This window comes from Ochotona princeps, chromosome 19, assembly GCF_030435755.1.
Source record: "Ochotona princeps isolate mOchPri1 chromosome 19, mOchPri1.hap1, whole genome shotgun sequence".
Lineage (NCBI taxonomy): Eukaryota > Metazoa > Chordata > Mammalia > Lagomorpha > Ochotonidae > Ochotona > Ochotona princeps.
The window spans coordinates 16,866,071-16,884,426 of NC_080850.1; the positions used below are offsets into that span (position 1 = coordinate 16,866,071).

Below are 18,356 nucleotides of genomic sequence, written 5' to 3' on the forward strand. Positions count from 1 at the left end.
TTCACAATAAGCATATTATAGCAGCATTATTTATCCTAATTTTCCCATGCTGGTAAGGAAACTGAAGTTCAGAGGAGTTAAAACAATTGACCCAAGCCACACAGCAAAACAAACATCATCAGAGTTTGCATTTGAACTAATCCCAAAACCTATCACTTTCAGTACTATCATAAGACATAATGCCACAGGAAAGATTAGACTTAACAGTAAGTAAGAGATGAGTTGATTTTCTCCTGGAGTTTCCCAGGGTGCTGGCAAATCAGATCAGTAAGATGAAGCTGATGGAGGGCTGGCAGCTAGTTGAAACCATTCAGGCAGGATTCTAGGGTCTGCCTTCACTCCCACCAGATAAATCTCACTTGCGTAGTTCTATGCTAGGTTTTCTCAGAAACACTGTCTCTGAAAATATATATATATATAGAATACTCTCTCTCTCTGTCTACATAGATAGATAGATAGATAGATTCTATTGGATAAGGCAAAGAAAAAGTCAACTGAATTGAAAACCAAAGAATAATAATAGTGACCATTTTAAATTTTATCATAAGCTCAACTGGATACAGAGGTCCAAGACTGAAAAGGTATGTCTGATGATTACAGAAAGATCTGCAGGTGACAAGCTACATTTTGGGACAGGGCTCAGCAACCTTTTCCTGTAATAGGCAAGATAGTAAATGTTTTGGGTTTGTGGGCACTGTGGGCTCTCACAACCTCAACTCCACCATGGCGGTGAGCAAGCAGCCATAATCTGGAAACAAAACAGCATGGCTGTGTTCCAACACACTTCATGAACAAAGCAGGCCAGGGGTTAGACTGGGTCCGGGGGTGGTAGGTGGCGTATGCCTGATTTCAGAAAGTTCTTGATTATTTTGTACTTTTTCTGAGGACAGCTTGATCATGTTGCCCTGTTCAACTGTGTTAATGTTGGGCAGAAGATGCCCGATAAAAATTGAGATGCCCCTGGGATAGAAAATCAAGGGAAAGCATAAATAAAGGGTTGGAAGAAAAATTCCTTGACCTGACATTGATGTTCACACTACAAGAACTGCAGAGTGTGACTAACTTCCTTCTGCATCCAACACATAAAGGGATTTATTTTGCCAGTAGAGATAATGGTTGCCCAAGATTATGAGTGCTATTGAACTGTATACTTTCAAGTGGCTAATTTTGATAAGAATATTATCTCAATGCCATTTTAAAAAGTATCTAAATAAGCAAATTAAGGCACAAAATACCTGATCATGAATGAATGACATGGTTCCTTCCATACAGGCTGTCCTCCATATAGCCCCAGGATCCAGAGTTGTGGAGTTTTTCCCTTTGAAGGAGAGACTGAATTGTCTGCATGGCCAGTTCACTGGGTGACATGATTCTTTTCTTCTGATGTCTCACAGACTTGTTCTTGATTTCTAGCTTCTTTAGTTTTGATTTTCCACATTCAAACAACATAGTTTAGTATCTTAAACTTTCAGAATTGGTGTGATCACTCCATGCAATCTGGTATAGACTGTCTTAGTCAAATGCAGTTATTGTATAAAATACCAAGGATACTCAGGCTGAGTAACAGCATTTGGTCTCACAGTTTTAGATGCTGGGATGTCCAAGTTCAAGACCTGATAGACTGAGTTTCTGGTGACGGCCTATGTTCTGACTTTTACATACTCATTTCTTGTACACTCACACAGCTTTTCCTTGGTGCATATGTGTGGAGAAGCTAAGAGGGAGAGAGAACCATGTATTCCTTTTTTGGTAAGAACACGAATACCACAGCCCCAGTTCCATGAGAATGGAACTTTCAAAATCTAATCAGAACCCGATTATCTTTCAAATCCTACCTTTAAATATCATCACATTGGCAGTTAGGGTTTCAACATATGAATTTTCAACATAAGCATTTTCCCTATAACAAACATTTTAACAGCTTAGAAATAATAAATGTGGCTTTTAATAACTTCATTTCTGAGAAGTCCATGGCTCTTCTTTACTAATTCGTTCATTTATTCATGCATCATTTACCTAGCTGCTAGTGTCTATAGGCAGCATAATTATACCTTATATATATAAATTTTCTCAAAATTTAGTAACTGTAAGTAACAAATATTTTCAATTACTGTGGGCCAGGAAGTGGAGGAATTAGCTGGATCACTTTGATTGGGATCACCAGCACAGTTGCCATCAGAACATGGATCAGGGCTGCAGTCATCTGACGTTTTTATTATAAGTAAGGAACTTCTTCCAACATGGCTTGCTCACACAGACAGTGGTGTTCTTTTGAGGAAAAACATTGGCTTCAGCCATTTATTCAAATAATAAAAAGATAACAAAAAGATAGAAGTCCTTAAATTAAATATCAATTCATGCACCTTGTTCTATTAGCTAGAATATGCCACCACAAACCTACTCTCCATTCAGGGATGATATTACACAAAATTACGAATACCAACTGGTAGAATTATTGGTAGCCATCTTGAGGATTGGCTACCTTGATGTCTTAGCATGACTTCCAGGGATAAAGTGATGAGAGAAAGAATCATCAAACATATTCTAGAAGGACAGAAAAACATGCATCAAACTACTATGGACATAAAACTATAGCACTAACTGAGATAAGCAGTTAAGGAAACTCATTTTAGGTTATAAAAAGCATTTACCTAGGGGACTTCACTCAGAATGGAGGACATTGGAGAAGAAAGTGTTTGTGAGGAAACTACATTTTAGTGGAGGCTTGAAGGATGAGTGGCAGTTCATGTTAGATCCAAAATATGGTAACTGCCTCGAAATGTTAAACATGGAGTTTACATATTACTCAGTAATTCTACCCCCTGGGTATATTTACATACTTAAGTTAAATGAAAACATATATTCACACAAACATGCATGTGAATATTCTAAGTAGCATTATTCATGGGATCTAGCAAGTGGAAATAACTCAAATCTCCATCAAATTGTGAATGGATAAACAAAATGTGGTATACCCATACAATGGAATACTACTTAATGGTTAAAAAAGAGTAAAACATTGACATATGCTGCAACATAGTTGAACCTTGAAAACATTATGATAAGTAAAAGAAACCAGACACAAAAGACCACACATTCCATTTGTATAAAATTTCCATAATAGAAAACAGAACACAGTAGATTAGTGATTGCCTAGGGCTGGGGGTGGAGGGAGGTTGGGGGAAATAGAAAGTGACTGCTAATGGGTAAAAGATTTCTTCGGGTGGATCACATAATTTGAAATGGATTGTGGTTAGCTGTGCACAACTCTGGGAATCAGCTAAAAATCTTTGGATTGTGCACTTTAAATGGGTGCATTACATGGTTTGTCAGTGGGTCCTCAACAAAGAAGTCAAAAACAAAAGAAGATAGTAGAAGTGATGCAACATAGGGAATGACTTACAGTGGATGGGAATGCGGTGTGTGGGAGGAAAAGAAAGAAGGCCACCATGTCTGGGACACAGAGCAAGGGAGTGGAGTAGTTTCAGATGAAGCAGGAAAGCTATTCTGCAGGACTTGGGAATCCTGTTATAGATGCTAGATAGTCTTTACCACTATCCCTAGAGGGATTGGAAGCACCCAACTGGGAAGCCCAATGACAAGTTTAAGCAGAGTCACCAAGACATACTCAGATTAGAGGTTTTCGAATATACTCAGAAACCAGTAAATTCAAGTTAATATTTATATTATGAGTTGATTAGCAGGGCAGGTCGAATCTAGTGAAAACTTTTCATCAATTTTCCCTGAGGAACATAGACCCTGGAGTTTTGGTTGGTGCTTGGACCTTTTAGTGGCTGGGAGAAGCCAGTTCAGTGTCGTGTGGTTCTTGTCTGCCTTCTGGAGTTCCAGGTGGCTGCATGTTGCTCATGGTGAGGACAAGTTGGATGTGTCACCCTTGGGTGCTGTCTCCTGGTGCCGTATTAGAGTCCTCAGGACTCCAGGCTTCACTGAGCTCTTTGTTCTTCTGCAGATGGCAGTGTGTAGGAAACTTCTGGTAAAATGTTAATTACACCTCATTGTATGCAGCTTCCATAGGTGTGGTGTCGTCAAGGACTTTACAGGAAAAGCTGATTTCAAGTTCTGGCACAACGATTAGCTGATTCACAAAAGATGTGAGTTTTCATTTCTTCCCTGCACATCTGTCCTGTCTGCTTTTAATTTGAAAGCACCAGTTTTAATTTAGCAGCAGGACTGTAAACTCCATTTCTGTGAACACAGAATGACATACTTTGTGGAACGGAGGCTGCTGGCCAAGATCTGACTCTTAGTAATTGATGGCCGGTGACTAGCTGAGAAGGACTCCAATGCAACGCTTTCCATGGCAAAAGCCCGGTTCTATCAGCTGCACTGCAAGTGAGCCTGGTTGGCCTGCTACCTATTAAATACAGACCACGGTTTTAACCACAGTTTCTCCAAGCCAGTTCCTAGCTCCCCTCTGCCCTTGGCTTGGTCTGGAGGCTGTGGCCCCATGCACAAATTTCCTCATCGCTGGAAGTCAACCATATCAGGAAGGAGGCTTCAGCACTCGGGGCTGTTTTGTTCTGGTGAAAAGGACACTCTTTTCATCACACTTAAAAACCAATTTTTAAAAACTCACTCATATCCAATATTTTGTATGTGAGAGGGAGGAAAAACAGGCCCAGAGTTACATCACCCTTGTGGTTTAAGAAATCCTTTTTCACAATACGTAGATTGTTTTTTGGAGCTGGGATTTTTGGAGAAGAGGGACAAGAGGTAGAACAAGAGGAACTGAGACATAAGGCAGAAAACTGCATTTCTTTCCAGGCATGAAGAAATAGATAAGTTAAAGGATATGAAATGGACAAAATATCCATAAGTTTGGAATCTTTAAGATGCAGCGGTAACTAAACTAGTACAAAACCCTACGATTCCATTTTAACAAATAAATTTTATTTGAATCCATCTGTCATAGAGATCAAATCCCTTTTACTAGTTTCAGTGCTTGGGGTAAAGTAGACATGAATACATCATTTCAAACTCACAGATGAGAAAGGAGTGATTATAGAATGCTTAAGCTGGGGTCCATACTGCTGCAAGTCACAGAGAATCTGAAGCACAACTAAGGGAACCCACCAGGGATCTGCTGCACAATTAAAGTAGGGGTCACAGGACATAGTGTTAGCTAGTCCTGGGTATGGGTTAAGTCCTGGCTCTGCCACTTTCCAACTAGTTGTCTGTACTTGGGGGAAACTGTTTCAACTTCTTAATTCCCAATTTCCCCAAACTATAATATGATCAATAACAGGATCTGTCTCAGTGGTGGTTTGAAACATTAATTGAGATAAAGGGTAAAAAGTGCTTAGAAAAGTGTCTGGAACATAGGAAATGCTTAGTAATGTTTGCTATTATTGTATTTTTTGGAACCGGTTTGGGACATCCCTTATGCAATGCTTCTTGCCTTCAACCTACTCAAAACATCCTTGAACTGTCACCTTTGGACACATGCAATTGGATGCCAAATCTTTACTCAAGCCACAGTGGGGGCCATATTACACATTCCTGTTGGTTTTACTTAAGTGTGAAGAGTCCCCTTGTCCTGAAACTAACATGAGTTTTGTGAAAATCCCATCTCTATGGAGGACATGCACTCTCTCAGCTCCAGCACAAACAAGAGAACATCCCAGATGGTTTGCAAAGTATTTTAGTTTTTGCCAAACATGTTTTCCCCTAATTTTAAATTCCCTGTGTATTTTAAGAGAAATGTGATCCACATGTTCTTGGCCAAGTAACCCTTCCCCAAGTGGGGAAGAGGAGAGAATCTCTTGTAAGTTCTTAGAGAGATGGCAGCATCTAAGGGGCATGTTCCAACTTTACTCTAACGGGGGGCTTTGGCCAGGGGTGAAGAGGATGTGAATGCTCCCCAATTCTCCACTCCCACCCAGCAATCAATCATTTCTCCAACCACTTCCTGATAACAGGGGCTCTTCAACTCTATACTGCACAAGGCACCATGACTCATGGAGATCAGGCTAATGTAATTCCTATCCTGCATCAATTAGATTAGAACTTGGCAAACTTTTCCTGAGTTGGCCCAGAGAGTAAACATTTTCAGCTTTGTGAGATGCATGATCTCCAGGCAATGAATCTATTCTGCCAATTGCAGCATGAAAGCACCAACACACAATACAGAGGCACAGAAAAGATTGTATTCTGATGAAGCTTTATATAATATGTATATAGATAGATAGATAGATAGATAGATAGATAGCACTTCAGATAAACACTCACGGGGTGACAGCTCAGTGTTTGGCAACGAAGAGGCTGAGATAGGAATGCAGTGCTGGTAAGAGTCAAGGTCATATAGTTACACATTTTCGGAAAGAGGGGATTCCAATGCCAGACCCCTGATTTGTTATGTGACTTACTAAATCTCTACAGAGTTTAGCTTTTTCATCTCTGAAATAGATCAATGACATGATTCATCCTTTTTAAAAAAGATTTATTTAATTATTTGAAAGGCAGAATTATAGAGACAGACAGAGGGAGAGAGAGAAAGAGAATGAGAATCCCCCAAGTGACTGCACCAGCCTGAGCAGAGCCAAGCCAAAACATGCAGGCAGGAATGCCTTCAGGCCTCTTACATGGGTAGCAGGGGCCTAAGTACTTGTGTCATTTTCCATTGCTTTTCCTAGGCTGTTAATAATGAGCTGGATCAGAACTGGAGCTGATGTGGGATGCTGGTGTGACACATGATGGCTTCATTTGCTACACCACAATGCTGGCCCTTATCATCTTACATATTATATGTAGCATTACTAATAAACATTAGTAGTTGACAATATTTAATTTCAGGATTAAGCAAGATAACGTAGTAAAAGTTTTCATGGCACAACTGATATCTGATATACAACTGGTAGTAAGGATGGCAAAATGACTTCAGGGTTAGTGGTCCCGGGTTTGAAGCCTACTCTGCCACTTCACTCTCCACATCAAGAGTCACATTATTTTTCTCTAAAAGACCAACAGTAAGTATTTTAGTTTGGAAGCCATGTAAAGTCTGTCGTATTTTCAAAAACATTTAAAAAGAAAAAATTCATCTGTCATCTTTAGATTATAAATTTTACAACATCTGACTGTGGGTCAGATTTGACCTGAGGGCCACTGCTTGCTGACCCCTTCTGTAAATGCCTGTGTTATTTCATAGACACAGAATGTAAATCCTAGGCTGAGGTTTTTAAGTAATTTAAAATTCTCTAGTAGCTGTATTAGAAAAATTAAAACAATCCAGAAAACTGTAAACAAAACAAAGCAATTGGTAAAGTTAATTTTAATAATTTATTTAGCCTAATATTCAAAACATCAGTAAATAAAAATATTAAACATTCATTCAGGAACTACTCTGTCTTCTTGTTTTGTTTTTGTACTGTCTTTGAACTCCTGTGTATGTTTGATGTACTTCTATCTGCAGGTTCACTCTCCAAATTCCCACAATGCCAGTGACTAGAAGGAATCTGAAACTCAAACCAGATCCCCCATGTAGGTGGGAAAGACCCGTTTACCTGAGCCATCACTGCTTCCTTGACTTGTAGAAGGCAGGCTTTGCTGCATATGCCTGTCTAACCTGAACTCGGTTAGTCAAAAGCAGGGCAATCAGTCTATGCATCTCTTATAGGATCCAATGATCCACAGGAAAGGATCAATCATTTTATAGCCCCTCAATCTAGGGGAAAGTAAATCAGATGGATGGGAAGAGTATTCCTAGGCTGAAACTGTAAACATTCCTTCTACTTGAGGTCATCCTGTATAATTTCCTTGAAGAATTGGTTTTCATATTGAACAACTCTAGGTCAGAGGTTGAATGACATCACCCACTCATGAAACCCAGCCCTCTACACAAAGTTTCTTACTTAGCATTTGAAAGAAAAAGGTCTTTGGAGCCAAATCCTTGCTCTGCCAATTGCCAACTGTGTGTGCCTCTGTTTCTTCATCTTTAAATTGTGATAACCATGCTACTTAGGTTGCAGGTAGGATGCAGTTGTCATTAGTTATAGAAAATATTTAATTAGCTCATAGATTAATATACAGTATAAGTAAATGGCAATCAATCATTATTCTCTTTTCTTGAGTGAGGTGGCTGTACTTTGATCAAATTCCTTTCCTTTCTTTCTAATGCTGTAGAGGTGAATGCCCTAAGATGCAGTGGTATGGATACAGGCTCACTGGCCCATAGCCTCACCTGTGGCATTGAAGACATAAATGAGGACTTTTAGTAGGAAGAAGTAGAGCAATAGAAGTCATTCTTGCCCTAAGTAAGCTACTAGGTCTCTGAGTGGGGTTCCCTGGCTGAGATTTCACATTTTGATGTTCGTATTGGGAAGCAGCCTGCCACGTAAACAGTGTCCTGTCTGGTAGTGGTCCCAGGTATATGGGAACATATCCACATCATTTGGAAACCCTTTGATATCATTATTTGAAATTCAACCACTTGGAGCAAAGAAAGAGTAGGCTGCTTGTGTTGTAACACATGTTTTGTAATATTAATGTAAAACATTGCAGCTGATTATAATAAATGAAAATATGACATCAATCCTGAGAAAGACTGCCCTCTTACCCTATCAAGTAGGGTAGCATATTGCTACAGAAATATTTTTATTACTATTGAAACAACAGATTTATACTTAATTAATGCCAATAAATTGATATATAATCTTCCATGGCATATTAAAGACTTTAACAAGTTTTTTATTAATGATAATCGTGCTTTTATGAGCTTCAGTATGACATTTTAATACATATCCTTAATGTATATTGATAAATCAGGGTAGTCAATATTTTCCTTTATTCTTGCAGTAAATTTATATATATTTAAGCAAATGGAAAGCAAACTTTGAATTGAAGAACATATTAACTAGAGCTTGAAAAATCAAGTACTATGTTAATTACAACCTCTGAATTTCCCTTGACTCTAGTTCAAGGTTCAGGAAATGTTATCCTACAAAGATGAAAACATGCAAGATAGATGGGATCTGATAGGATCTTTTCCATCAATGTCACCATGGTGTCAAAGTCATTTTAGAAGTCAGTAAACTGATGAACAGCTTTATTCCAATAACACTTCATTTACTGAAACATGCAGCAGGCTTTGGGTTTTGCTCTGCTAAAACAGCAAATAGATAAAAACTATAAATAAAATCTCTACAAACTTATCAGCAAATTTGTTTCCATTATCACCTAACAAGGTAAATTTGTAACAATAATGATGTACAACAGCACTGGGTAGAGATTTGAAAAATATGACAGCCCTCCTGTAAGACACAATTTCATTTCCTTCAGGTCATATGACTATTAACGTGTTCACCCTCTATGGTTGGAGGAAATAGGGAAATTATATAATTAAGCAAAATAAAAGGCAGAACAGTGTTGTTGGTTTAATCATTAATTAATTAATTCAATATAAAATGTATTGGAAGCCAATGGCATTTTAGTCATGAAAAACACTATTTCATTTATCAATGACCAGACTATAGGAGATGCGTTTGATTTTGTTTTGTTTTGCTTTGCATTGTTTGTTTAAGACACTATAGGCACTCCTAAAAATCAAACTACAGGACAATTTCTTGTCTTATTTAGGTGAAAAATCTAATAGCCTTTCTATCCCTGGTTTTCCACACAGAGAGTCCTGAAGTATTCATGGGAATAATTAAGAACCTCCAAAATTAAAAATAATAAAAAAGCGGGTTACATGAATGCTGCAACTGGGCACTGACACCATATGACATAATTGGCGCTCGCCTCCAAGTTTCATCTGAATCCAGCATTCTAAAGTCCTTTCGTAACAGCAATGAACATCTGCTCTAAAGAGAAGTCCTACTGCCAGGCAAAAAAAAATAGTGTAGAAGGGCGTGTTTTCCCTGAAGTGCAACAATATATAATATTAAAGTGTCAAATATCTACATTTGCAGCAATAATTGCATAAAGACAGGCTAACAACTTTAGAAAAAGACATACCAATTAAAAAAGAAACCCATAGGAGAGGCAGCAATAGATATTGGGTGAAGGTCAACTTTTCCAGGACTGGAGTTGAATGTATTTGAAAAGAATGAAGATGATTCTGCTAATGTTTGTATGGTTATTATTTCTTCTCCTTCTTTCTCAAGACTTCCTCATTTCAAGTAAGATTATTTATTAACAAGTGGAAATCATTACTTTGGGATTTTATTCAACAAAATGCTAAATGGAAAAAGCAGGCTCCCAAGCTGCCTGAATGTCATCATTTGCTTTCCTCACTTTTTCTAAATCGAGCTTACCCATAAATTTTCAGACATTATTTTTAAAAAACCACCAACAAATTTTCCATGCCTTTGCTTCCGATAAAACTATTTTGCAAAGCTTTTCTACTTCCTTCCCCATTGAGATACAGAAAATGGGAGGGAGAGATGGAAGCAGGGGCAGAGAGAGGGCGAGCGGGGAAATGGGGGAGGGAAAAGAGAACAGAAAACTGGTAAAAAAAAAATGCTCAAATCATAGGGAATTACAACTTCAAATTGTTATTGTTCATGGATTGTATGGTCTCTTGAGGATGCAGTAAAATGTATTTCATCTAAGTGTTGATGTTTGTTCTGAATGAGGCTGAAATACTGTATATGCATACCTCTTTCCAAGGTTAATGAGACAAACTGGACTCTGGGTGGGGGCTGTCTCTCCAATCAACAGGTCCTCTAACCCACTATTAGTAGCATTATGCGGTAATGCAGTCATTATGGAAAACAGTATAGAGATTTTTCAGATATCTGAAAATAAACAGACCACATATACCACTCCCAGAAATTTTTTCCAAGTGAAATGAAATCAGCACGAAGGAGTTACCTATACCCACATGTTTCTAACAGCTCAACTCAAATGCCCATCAATGGACAACTGGATCAAAAATGTACATACGCACTGTGAAATGCCACTCAGCCATTAAAAAGAGAATGAAATCTTTTGCAATTAAGTGGATGCAATTGGAAACCACTACGCTTAGTGAAATAGCTTGTCCCCAAAAGTTGAATATTATCTTTTCCCTTAATCTGCGATAACCAACAGAGAATACAAAAGAAAATGTATCCATAGGTATGAAAGTGACACTCTGGGATTTGATTAGTGTATAAAACCTTGGTTTATACATCTAAGGAGCAGATTTAAAAAAAATTTTTGTTTGCTTAGGCTTCTTTCTTGTTGATATTACTACTTGCCATGTGCTGATAACTGTTACCAAATGGAGTTTTAAACAGGCAGAATAAATAAATTGCATGATCAATTTTTAATATTTAAAAAGTTCAGAATATGCAAAATAGACTCTCAGGCTGAAATTCTGCCAATGGATAGCTTTATCCATGGACCTTACAATGCTAGCTAGAAGTTCTAATTTCCTTCCCTTATTTCTAATGTTTACCTGAAAAGAATGTTTGAAGATGCAGGGGTGTGAATCCTAGCAACATGGAAAAAAATGTCAACTGTGTTGGCCTACTTTTGGTGCTACTACATTTATTATCAGATTTTCATTTTAATATCATACACATTTTTGTCAAACTTATATCTCACTCAATTATAAGTTACATATTTAATTAAATGTTTTTTTCATGTAACAGATTTGCTTAGATGTAAATCTCTGTATTACTATTATTAATGGAAAAGCATTATTACCTGTCAATAAGGAGTTTGCCACAAAAATATGTGAGCGAAGAAAACTGAAACTCATCCTTTAAGATTTATTTATTTTTATTACAAAGTCAGATATACAAAGAGGAGGAGAGACAGAGAGGAAGATCTTCTGTCTGATGATTCACTCCCCAAGTGAGTGCAATGGCCGGTTCTGTGCCAATTTGGAGCCAGGATCCAGGAACTTCCTCCGGGTCTCCACACATGAGTGCAGGGAGGCTTTAGGCCATCCTTGATTGCTTTCCTAGGCCACAAGCAGGGAGCTGGGCGAGAAGTGGAGCTGCTGGGATTAGAACCAGAGCCCATATGGGATCCCAGCACGTTTCAAGGCGAGGACTTAAGCCGCTAGGCCACTGCGCAGGGCCCTGAAACCCATCCTTAAACTATAGACATCTGCCTAGTGAAGGCTCCATGCCTGAGACTTGCACTCTTTTGAAAGAAAGGGAGCTTAACAAGTGCTAGAGAGCCAGTGGCATAAAGGTAAGTCGTTTCTTAGAGGAAATCACGATGGCTGCATGAGAACCACCACCAAAACAATCCAGTAACCTTTGCACTCTGTAGTTCAATACTGCATGATGTCCATTTCTACAAATGAAACCCCAGACCTTGGAAAATGCCTGTCATCCCATGTGTGTTGCATGCCATGACAGGTGCCTCTGCTTGCTGCTACGATCTTTTAATACCTCCCAGACAACAGAGAGTGCTTTCAGATAGAATATTCCAGCTGGTCCCAACAACAATTCGGTAATAATTATTACTTTTATTCTGTTGGGGCTCCAAGTACCAAACAATATCGTTAATGCTCACACGTCAGTGAGTGGGAAAGAAGTCGCTAGAATTTAGGACACATTTTCTGCTAATAAAAACATATTTAGAGTGAATTAGACAAATTTCCTATTAAATCTTAAATGTTTTCCTTAAAATACTTTTTTTCACTTTAAAGATTTATTTTTTAACTCATTCACTCAAAATTCAGAGTTACAGAGAGAGAGATCGACTTTCCATCTACTGGTTCATTCCCAAAATGGCTACAAGGACAGGGTTTGAGTCACCACAAAGTCAAATATTGGAACTCCATCCAGATCTCCTATAGGGGTGGCAAAGGGCCAAAAATTTCGGCCATCTTCTGCTGCCTTCCTAGGCATATTAGCAGGGAGTGGGCTGGGAGTAGAACTGCTGGGATTCCAGCTGGCACTCATAGAAGATGCACTTAAAGTAGTTCATTTATTTAGGTTTCAGCACTCAATCTGCCATGTAATGATCCTCCAAATTCTTCCCAAGTCATTAAGAAATAACAATAGGAAAAAATGAGCGGCTATTAACCAATGGAGACAGCAGCATTTAAGTCCTTGGACTTCTCCTTGAGACTAGTGATTTTCAATGGCAACTTTTGCAAATGGCAAAATTCCTAGTCTATGCAAAATGTGAAGCAAGTTGTTGCCCTCTGAAAAGGATTGAACTCATGGGTTTATGTATATATCATAGCAAAAGCATCTGGATGCAGAATGGAATTTTATGTAATTCCTTGAGATCTCTAAGCTGTCATTTCACATGTCTCTACTGCTACTGGAATGAGGACTGAACAAACTAATTGATCAGGAATCCAATTTAGTTATCTTGCAGTACTGAAATAATCTTGCCAAATAAAATAAGCAATTCTAGTTATGATGACGATAGAATTGGAGTGCCTACAGAGCAGAGGAGATGAACCGTTAACTTGATCAGCTGTATAAACAAAGTTTCTGACCAGTGGAAAATGTTAGCCAATAACCAAGCAAGGAAAAGGCTTTAGGTGAAAAATCAGAGAAGCTGCTAATGGAATATAATATGTCCAAGACCCACAGGGAAAAAAATAGACGGCTCTTTCCTATGGTTAGGTTAGGGTAAGAGAGTTTCAGTTTGATGTGGCATTTGGCTCAAACACAATGGCCAGCATACATCAGGGGGAAGCATTTTCTCATTGCCTACCCTCCTCTTGAGATTGTGTTGATTCTGAGCCTGAGTTGTGAAGTTAGTAAGATCTGGTTTTCATTGCTGGAGTCCTATCAGATTTAACAAAGAAAGTACAGAATGTAGTAAGTATGTAAAAAAGAAAAATCCTTTCTGAACTTATTAGAGATCTTTAGAAATTCTGAGGACTAATTAAGTAGTTCTAATAAGGTTACTCATACTGTATACACCGATCTAATACAAGTGGAAAATCTGACAAATCTTAATGATTCTCTGGAAGACTACGTACAATGCTGGAACAAATTCGAATACTAAGAAAATGCCAGTTTTGTTAGCCTATATGCGTTCAGCCAATGGGTGGGTTAGCATATGAATTTATTAAAAAGTGCATATGGCAGGCCTGGCATGGTAGCCTAGTGGCTAAAGTCCTTGCCTTGCACATGACGGAATCCCATATGGGCACCAGTTCTAATCCTGGCAGCCCTGCTTCCCATCTGGCTCCCTGCTTGTGGCCTGAGAAAGGAACTGAGGACAGTCCAAAGCCTTGGGACCCTGCACCCACATGGGAGACCCAGAAGAGGCTCTGGGCTTCGTATTGGTACAGCTCTGGCCGTTGCGGCCGCTTGGGGAATGACTCAAAGGTGGAAGATCTTCCTCTCTGTCTCTCCTCCTCTTAGTATATCTGACTTTCCAATAAAAATAAAACAAATCTTAAAAGTAAAGTGCTATGGAATGATTGTCAGATCTTTGAGGCAGACGCTCTGTGTCCTTCCTCTTTGTGTCACCATTCTAATCACATGGTAATTATTTTAGGAAGCTGGATCAGTGAATAGTATAACGGATTGTGTTCTGACTGACAAATCTTTCCTTGTTCTCTTGTCTAAAGCACCCAGTTAAGAGGGAGACTAGCATTAGAGCACCGGTTCTTGGTAGCAGTAAAGATTAGCCTGGAAAGGAAGTTAATTCAGTAGGTCACTTTCCTGTCCAGCCTGTTGCTGTTGTTGCTGTTGTTGTGAATTAGCATAGGCACCACATGCCCTGGTCAACACTGTATAGTTTAAATTAAAACACTCAATTCTGTAGTGAAACACATTTGAAATCCTTACTTACACAGTATAATCTTAACATATGGTAAAACATCTGAAAACACATTTTGAATTGAAAAATTAACAAGATATTATTGACTAGCAGTTGTGTATTGCACATAATTTATAGATGTACCCCTAAAAACTGCCCTTTTTCTTTCAAATGTTTCCACAGATACACAGTAAGCTGCAGCTCTTCTTCTACTTAGTCTTGGCTCCTAGAATTTAAATTAGCTCCTTTTCTAAACTAACTAGATTCTCAACAGCAAAAAAAAATGTTCTGGAAGCTAACTGAAAACGAAATGATCCTTTTCTGCCCAGAATAAAAAGGTAGGGAAGAGGCAAAATTGTGTGTTCCCATGTAAAAATAAGTTTTATTCTTGTAATACAAGTCAATGTGCCTAATTGTATCCTGGGGATTTCTTGGATCCAAAACAACAGCCACAGTCACACATGCTGACACTTTATGAAGTCCTAGCTCCAGCAAGTCATGTCAGCCACACATGTGCACATCATTAAGTAGCTAAGCCACGACTTCCTGTTTGATAGGAAGTAGCAGAGATCCAAGGAACAGCAACAGAAAAAAGGCTTAGTAAACATCTCCGGAAATGGGGATAAGAGGGCTGCTTCTATACCGCAGAGCCTCTTCCTGAATCTACTCAAACAGCTTACATTATTGAGAGCAGAGGCTAGAACAGACATACTTCTGGAAGATGCATTCCCACTCTATATTTAATTCATTCTACATTTGAACTTCAAGAACATTCACTCTGGCTCATTCCCTAGCACTGAGAAAATGAAGAACAGAAATTAGTAACATTATTGTTATAGATTTGAACATCATTACTCGTCATTTTAAATTTTAGTTTAAAATAGCCTTTTCACAATGCTATCTTAGAGACTGATGAAACAAAGCAAACTACAACATTAGTTTGACTTCCCCTGGCTCTCATTTTCCTTTGACAATCGATCTGGGTGCAACCAAAGCCTGCTGTGACTCCAGTTTGATATTACTCCCAAGCTATCTAGAGTCAGCTTCCTTAAGAACAGTGGAGATTCTACCCCCCAGGGAACATGTGGTAATGTCTGGAGACGTTTCAGTTGTCACAAATGAGAGGCAGTGCAGTTGGCATCTAGAGGATTTAGAAGCCAAGGATACTGCTAACCATCTTACCATTTCCCAAGAACAATCTCCCACAAGAACAAATTATCCAGCCCAGTGTGTCAATGGTGACTAAATTGAGAAATCCTGTTTTATAAATATGTGATTCAGTACATACGTGGCTGTGTTCTTTGAACAGCTTTTGTTTTCAGTTACTGTGGAGGGATCGCTTCTACTAAGAAATTTTTCTTAAACTTAAAAAAAACTGAATCAAAATTTCCTTCAACTGCCATTAGTGCCTGAAGCTTCCACCTCTGGTCTCTCCTCACAGAGGCGAAAAGCTTTCTAAAATACTAATAGATCTCTCATTCACTAATATATAATGCATGCATTATGTACTTAGTAAGTGTGGATCAGTGCTATCCTTCTGTGAGCCCATATGCCTCCCTCCACCTCTCTGCCCAATATACTCATTGACTACTCCTCATTCAGTAAGTATAACACTTAAAAGATCCTATATTGGGTTGCAGCTGTCTTACAAATACGAAACATGGAATATGGCATATCTGTTCTTCAAGTTAATACTATCACTATATGTAAGAAAGAAGAATTCTGCCTTGGGTCCTGAACTTCAGAAAGTATATTGAACTTGTTCACAGGTCTATGGGAATTTGCTTTTTGCAGCCCATGCCATACCTTCCAAGGAGCCCAAAATTTCCAGCCAATATCCCTTAGTCTCTTCTCCCATTGGAGGGACATATGCATGTACAACATGGACAGCAACTAGGATGACAGATTGAAATCAGAAAATACACAGAGTCCCTGAATACTTGAAGCTTGCAGTGTGGAATAAATTCAGTGTGGAATGAATTGGGTGAATAAAGTGGACTAAGAATCAAGTGTCACAGGTCACCTCTCCCTGCTTTTCCATGGTCTGATACAAATTCCAAGCAATCCAAAAAACCCCCAAATCAGCAGGTGGCCTCTTAGATGTTGTTAAGGTCATAATAGTAGAAAAAGTATTTTAGTCTGCCAGCTGAAATTAGAACTTAAATATTTGGATATATGATGTGTGGGAATCTTTTACACTTGCTTCAAGTCTATACTACAGCCAGCTGGGGGGAATGAGGGGAAAAAAAGAACTGTTTATTTTCTCCGTGCAGCACACCTCACGGTCAGAACAGCCCTCTTCCAAGCAAAATTTTGCACACTGTTCCAGAAATTCACTTCAAGACATTTGCCAATCTTGATGGCACTACATCATCTGTAGCCTCAATGATAAATCAGCTCATCTTAAATTTAGTGACATCATTATGGGATGGCACAAGAGATGAGCACATAGAAAATATGTTGACATATTTAATTTGCTGGATCATAACTAACAGAAAGGAAACACTGTGAGATAGGGAAAATAAAGACTAGAGAAGGGAGAAAGGGCTAGAAAAAGGGGGCTGTTTGGGAGAAGAAGTGTTCTCGGCAGAGTGAGAACTGCTCACTTGATAGAAACAAGGAGAACAGGAGAGGGAAGGCAGGGTAAGAGGTGGGCACCAAGATAAAATAGGAAATGGAACAAAGAATTTTTTTTAAAAGGAAGAGAAACTCATACTTTCAATGTTTCCCCTTCTGCTTATTGTTTCATCAAACTGGAAAGAGTGTGACCACTGACTTTATTGTTCAATTTATTAGCAATTTTCACCTTCATTTCCTTAACATCGCATCTGAGAAATGGGTGCTCCTATTGATCCTAATTCTACCTTAAGGTTCTGAAAAAGGAAAAGAACTTGTGGGATGCTGTCGTTGCATATTCGAGGGTAAAAGTCCTCAGGGTGCCTTTTACTGTTCATCTCTTTCTCTAAGGGACTTAACCTCAGAGAGGGTTCCATGCTGTGGTCCCACAAATAGAATGTTCTTCCACACTGAGAGAGGGTCCACATGAAGCATCAATGGCTGGAAGATGGGAGATCACACCACATTTAAAATGTAAAAAGAGCTAATTTGAAGAGATTGGGGACATCTTCTCTAGGAAAGAGCCCAGTCGAGGCTGGTGGCCCCTAGTAATGACTAACATAGGCTTTCAATTATAGACACTCAGGGACTTCGTCATACATCGTTCCCAGCTCCCACTGAAGTCAGTAGAAAACTCCACAGCATGAACAAGAGCAAAAGCGTGTGTGTGTGTGTGTGTGTGTGTGTGTGTGTGATTAAATGCCTTTGTTTTCTATGTGGGAGTGGAAACACTGATAACCATAGTGGGAGAGGGAAGTGGCCTCCAAAGCAAGTTGAGGATATGCCTGGGAATTCTGTGTTTTAGTTCAGAGAAGGGTATCTTTCCAAGACAAAATCACACAGCTCAGAAAGTTAGTCATTAATGTAAAGGTCTGAATCTACAATGAGAAAAAGACTAAAGCTGGCATGATTTTTTATCTTTGATATTATAACTTCTGAAGTTGAGAAGTAATTATGTATTGTAATATTACATCTATTCGATATTCAGTGAATTTTTTTCATGGTGCTTTGTTAATTAATCTTTCCTTTTCTCCTTCTCTTTCACAGTGCTA

At 38.7% G+C, this 18,356-nt stretch overlaps 1 long non-coding RNA gene across 1 annotated transcript in view; it reads right to left on the minus strand.

Annotated features, from left to right (window-relative positions):
- Positions 1-226: 226 nt before the first annotated feature.
- Positions 227-18,356, minus strand: part of LOC131482652 (uncharacterized) — a 177,232-nt gene continuing 159,102 nt past the window's right edge. The window contains exons 3-4 of the long non-coding RNA XR_009247194.1: positions 1,236-1,714; positions 227-399 (exon numbers count right to left, since the gene is read on the minus strand). This is a non-coding gene — a long non-coding RNA (uncharacterized LOC131482652). The remainder of the gene's footprint in view (positions 400-1,235; positions 1,715-18,356) is intronic.